Consider the following 6,586-nt stretch of genomic DNA (forward strand, 5'->3'; position numbering starts at 1 on the left):
GAACAGTACAGCACGACACATTCTGACACAGTAAGGGCACAGCTAAGCATAATCTACCAAAAATACCTTCGTGTTTATTGTACAATCTTTTTGATGCTTATAATTTAGGGATATTGTGTGAATGTATAAAAAAAATGTGAAAATTGACACTGTGTTGTCTGTAGTTGAGAGGTTTTTTTAGATTAACTGATTATGTGTATAAAATTTTATATTGAGTAAAACTTGTTACTTTTCGTATAAAGGGGTCAAAATTGATTAGGTATGCACAGATTTTATTCGACCAATTTAATAATGGATTCTATGTACTAATATCTGACTTTCTGGAGAGGCGCTCCAGAATAATGCAGTTGGATTGTGCTTTGCACTATGGATCTGAAGATCTTGGACCCAAAAGGCATACAAAATGTTTGGGGAAACAATCAACTGTACTTGGCTGAATCTGAGCCTAGAGATAGGAGGGTAAACAGTTTATCAACTTCTGAAGAGGAGGAGGGGGAAAAGGAGAACAAAACTTTGTAAATTTACAGATTTTTTTATTATAATGGCTCCACCATAATGATATGCAATGCAAGCTCCAGAAGCAGAGTCTCTCACTTTGACATCTGCATCAAGTGTTTGGTAAACAGACAGAATGGGTTACTAAACAGGCAGTCACAAGGTTAGTGAGCCCTTTAAGGGTGAAGGATTAGCTGGGAATGTTTACAGTGGGTAAATGCTCATGCTCAAGACTATTGACGTACAATATGTGGGCCTCACTGACATGCCTGCATTGGCATAAATCCTAAAAACACAATTCTAATTTGTATGATGGTTGAATGGCCTCTTTCTGTGCTGTAATATTCTGTGATTCTATAATTTTAATACACCAGGCAGTGTGCTAGCTGGTTAATGTTTCTTAATTATTAGAAAAGATTTTAGTCCTATAAGAGTTTTATTTAAAAAATCTGTTCAAACGGAGACGAAGGAAAATTGAAGTAAGGGCTCGCCGGTGATACGATTTATAATAATAATCCTTGCACTTGATATAGAGCCTTATTACATTGTTGAGACATCTCAAAGCGTTTCACAGAATATATTGTAAAATGGATTGACTGTATTCTGTAGGCAAATCGTGGCTGCCAATTGCACACAGCAATGTCCCACAAACAGTTGTGCAGTGAGTGACCAAATTATTATTATGGAGGGATTATTATCCCCAGAAAGTGATGACTAACAACCGGGTTCCTACTTACTGCTGGGGAAACCAAGGTATGTGGAGTAAGGAAACCTGCCGAAGGTTTTGCCCTGCCCGGGAATCAAACCCAAGTCCCCTCGATCTGCCTCAAAGTTGCTGAAGGAAGGGACTTTCACTAATTGTGTTGCCTCATGTGATTATTTCCATACTGCTTATTGTTGTGGCTTAACTCCATATCAGATTGTTCTTTAGTGCAAATTATCGGGCAGCGGGGAAGAAGAAAAGGGAAAGGTTTAGTTTGATAGGTGCTAATGCTTATTGCACTTTTACAATTGGATATACAGTATATGAACTAGTTTTACAATTAGGTGAGCTATAAAGCTGAATGCAATTAAGACTGTCTTTTTGATGTTAAATGTGCCTGTGCTTTTTGCTGTAAATATTCATATTTCACTTAATGCAACTTCAATTTTGTTAGCCATATGATAAATCTTGCGGTCTGTGTGTGGTAAACATGATGCTGACTCTCACCGTGTCACAAGTGGAATAATCGAGTTTTATTCTGATCTCCTAATCATATCGTGTAGCTCCTAGTTACAATTTAAATCAGTGACTGGCCATTAAAATGGATGAATTGGTATCTCTGTGGGGGCTGAGTGCAGGGATCGATGGTAAAGATGGATGGAACGATACCAGCGCAAGATGTGAGCACAGTGAGCTGGCTCCTACTAGAAGATATCAGCTCTGCAACCAACGGTCGGTCATCTGTGCTTTACCTTCATTGCAAATCCCAGCTCGCAATGTGATTCACTTGATTGCAGTAGTGAACAACATTATCATAAAGTTGCACAATGACGAAACTCCATGGAAACCATTTTGACTAGTCACTTGTTTCTGATTCATTATGTACAGTGCCGGTGATGTTTCATGTGAAATAAAAACCCAGAACAAACAATTTGAGTTTTTTTATTGAGTCTAATTGGTTTTATTTTAATAGTTCTATTGTTATACCTTCTTTTCCTGACGTTGCTGAGGGGTAGGTCCTCCTGATGTGAAAGGCATTATATAAATGTAATTTGTTGTTGTTGTGTACTGGGGTATGGCTCCCCAGAACGGTAGCCCTTTGATATCTAACCTGAGTGGCCAGTCTTCATGTGAGCTAAGCAAGAAGTATCAGCAGGCAATTTGACCATGGAGGATATCACAGCCAAGCCATGACTGTGCCAATATTTGATACCTGCACATATAGGTGGACGAACCCTGTTATATGGCTTTAGCTAGAGCGCGAGTCTTCTTATAACACGTGTCTCCCGTGGACCTGTTTCTGAAAGCACAGTGCAATTCCGGCTTCTAGCGCCAACTTCCTCCGCATGTGTGCAGTGTTGAACCCACAAACTTCTGACTGAAAAGATGAGAGTGGTGCAAACTAAGCAAGGCTGACATACTATGGTATATTGTCAAAGGCAGGGGAGGGTGGCAGACAAGGGTTACTGATCTCTTTTAAAGTGGAATTGTGGGCTTGGTGAGACAATCTATTCCTCAGATTTCTGATGATATTAACGCAACAAATACTTCAGTTGTAAGACAGTTGACTTCAAGAGGAACCGACCCCTAAACCATGGTGGTTGTTTTTTTACATCTACCATAAATAAAGTTAGAAACAGGAACTAAAATTGACATCTGCCTCTCATGGTTATTGATATAAATTTTTAATCTGGAAATTACTTCGGGCTTGAATTTAAAGAAATAAAAATGACTATTGCACCAATATAACATTGGTAGAGTAACACTAACTTGTCTCATTCCTTGTTAATAATACTAATAATAACGTCTCAAAGCGCTTCACAGAATATATTGTCAAGTGAATTGACTGTATATTTGTGGGTGAAACGCGGCAGCCAATTGCGCACAGCAGTGTCCCACAAACAATCATGGAATGAAATGACCAATTTATTATTTTTTTTCTTGAGGCACTATTATCAGGCGTGTGGAGTAAGGAAACTTGCCCAAGGTTTTGCCCTGCTGTTAGTGGATGAGAATCCAGTGCTAGTGAAGGGAAGGAATGAAAGGAAGAGTCAACAACAAAGGATATAAAGCGATGTTGCAGTGAATGTTTTTATTCCTTTTTATGTTGAAATATGTAAAAGTGCTTTCCGACAAGAATTGCCAAGTGTCGTGACTATGTTTTTTGTACGCAAGCATTTTGCACTCGCAAGTCTCGCAAACAGCTACAAAGCTTATAACCAATTTGTCTGAATGATTGTTGCCTGAATTGAGTGAGAGTGAAAGGTACTTTGATACTTAACTCACAACCCTTGAAATTTCAAGTCATAATCTACTGTTTCCTCTACTGTCCCACTTTCTGTTTTAGTGGGGGTGCGGGAACAATAGTATTAACTTGAGTTAAAAGAGCAATATTAAATGTTAAAAACTTGTAATAAGGTGGTCAAAGTGCCAGACAGCTACGGGTAAGAAACCCTGTATCATTCAGATAATTAAGATAAGTTTCGCCCACAAGATACACAGTCAATCCATTTTACAATATATTCTGTGAAACACTTTGAGACGTATCAATGACGCGATAAGGCTCTAGATCAAATGCAAGGATTATTATTAACAACATGAGAACTGGTTATTTTGAAAGGCTGTACAAAGACATCACAATCTCAGGGTTTTTAAGGTTAAAATGTAACCTTATTTTAACCTTATTTTTCACCCAATTTTTGGGTGAATGCTTTTCAGATTCAAACACAGGGCAATGTGACAGCATGCAGTGTATAGTTGGCAATCTTTTCACTACAGTGTTTGTAACTGGAAATCCCCCTTCTACACGTGGAACTAAATACTGATTGGCGTCAGACATCGGTGGCTTGAGGTAACCCGCTGTTCCATAAAAGCTGTATGTTTTATAGTATGATTCTTTGACCCGCTTCCCATTACCCTCCGGTCCACCATGGGCAGGTGTCACCCACTTTGTCCCCTGCTCTCTCCAACGCTCTCCCAAATATATATAATAATCCTTGCATTTGATGTAGCACCTTACCATGTTGTTAAGATGCCTCAAAGTGCATTGACTGTATATTGTGGTTGAAATGCGGCAGCCAATTTTGCGCAGCAGTGTCCCAACAATCAGTCGGGGATTGAGTGACCAAATTATTTTTTTATTTGAAGGGATTATTACCCCTGGAAAGTGATCCCCCAATTGACTAGCGACCGGGTTCTTACTTACTGCTAGGTAAACAGAGGCGTGAGGTATAAGGAAACTTGCCTAAGGTTTCAACCTGCCCGGGAATTGAACCCGGGCCCTCTCGCTTGTGAGGCAAGCGCTCTAACCAAATACGCTAACAGGACTCCAGCTTGCCATTGAGAGCACTGCCTGGCAAGCTTTCAGAGCTTGGAATGATTTGCACTTCACCTCCAGCACAAAGATCTGAACATCACATGAATTTTGCATCCTCAACAGCAGCTACTGGCAGCTCCAGTTTTATTCCCAGCTGTAATCTTGTTCCGCGTCCCACCACAAAGCCCTCATTAACAAGTGACACAACCATAATCATTGTGCACGCACTTCGCAAACTCTCCAGCAGCAACAACAACTTGCATTTATACAGCGCTCTTCACACTGGGTAGCATCCCAAAGTGGGGGGGGGGCGGGGGGGGGTGTGTGTGTGGAGGGTGGGGGGGTGGTGAGATGACCATAGGCATGGTCGAAGAAGGAGTCACAGCAGTGCTTCTCGCTTCCAATTAATAGGTATATAATACCAGCGTGAGGCTTTTTAAAGGAAACTGTTGCCTTTGCGGTTATGTACTAATTGTGTTCCCATTTTTACTTGTTCTTTTTGGTTCCTTCCGGTGCCTGTTCAGGTGGATGTTAAAGATCCTGTGACACTGCTCGTAAAGAGAAGGGAGTTTTCTCCCAGCGTCCTGGCCAACAGCCCAGCCAAATAAAGCCGTTTATTTCATTTGTGGCTGTTTATGGGACATTGCTGGCTGCTGCGTTGGTCTATAAAATACACCGTCATTAACCTCTTTATGGTAAATCCTGTGAAAGAGTTTTGAGGTGTCCTTCTGATATCACCTTCTGATATCAAAGGCTATCATATTTGATAGATTGCTTACAAAGAGCATTTCAAACAACAAACAAAAATGATATTTGTACAGCAAAGCACTACACAAAAGATGTCTGGACAGTGTAGTGACCGCATTTGTTGGCAAACTATGCATACAGCTGGGCATCTTCTGACGTCTAAGATTCACTATTGTTAACATGAAGCCGAAACAACATTGTCACTATAGGAGTCTGCAGTAGGTTTGATTTTTGCCCATTGAAGGGAACAGAATATATGGACCTCAGCCTCTATTGGAGCATCTTTGGTTGAAAATCGCGCCCTCTAGCGGCACAAATACGTGTTGATTTCTTACAAGGGCCACTTTCGACTAGTTTCAGTGTTGTCAGTTCAGTTGCTTCTTGGGATCAATTTGAAACAAACCGAATCGTGACCAGCTGTTCTGCGAACGCAAAAAAAAAAGTATACTGACGTTTTGATTAAAAACACTGGAATCAAAATAAATCCTACGCAGAAACGGAGACAGAGCTTAGGCAAGTTTCCGTACTCCACACTCCTGTTTACCCAGCAGTAAGTAAGAACCCGCTGGTTAGTCGATTGGCGGATCGCTTTCCAGGGGTAATAATCCCTTCAAAAAAATAATAATTGGGTCACTCAATCCATGACTGTTTGTGGGACACTGCTGTGCACAATTGGCTGCCGTGTTTCGGGCACAAAATATACAGTCAATTCGCTTAACAGTATATTATGTGAAGTGCTTTGAGACATCCCAATGACATGAAAAGGGATTATATCAAATGCAAGGATTATTATTATAACCTTATATATTTTGGATAATGTGTTGGAAAATTGTTTACCCTCCTTCCCTACCCGCCAAGACTCTTAATGTTATCATTTCATGTTACCAGTGCAGTCACACAATCATTATCTAAGCCTCACACACATACAAAATGTGATATTTCCTTTCAAGGTCCTCACTCTCACCCGTAAATCCTTTCATGAGAAAGCTCTTCAGTCGTGATCTAAATGATGATAGACTTGATTTTATAGAAGGATGGGCCGTTCACGAATGAACATTATGCATGATACAACACTCAAGTTTTGTGGTCTAACAGGATAGTAAGTCATTTTCCCACACAATGTCCCTTTTCATGCAACCATTTTATTTATCTTTGTCCTCTCAGTCTCTCTCCTGTAAGAGTTTCTGCCCATTCTTCTCCTGTGTTATTAAATCGTTTTGGTTTCTTCCCCTGTAATTGCCATCCTCTCTCCCAAATCTCGGTCTCATTGTTCTTCTCTGCAATTACCTCAATTCATTATTGTCCTCTATAATTCCAATGTTCTC

Source organism: Callorhinchus milii, unplaced genomic scaffold (assembly GCF_018977255.1).
Source record: "Callorhinchus milii isolate IMCB2004 unplaced genomic scaffold, IMCB_Cmil_1.0 Scaffold7, whole genome shotgun sequence".
NCBI lineage: Eukaryota > Metazoa > Chordata > Chondrichthyes > Chimaeriformes > Callorhinchidae > Callorhinchus > Callorhinchus milii.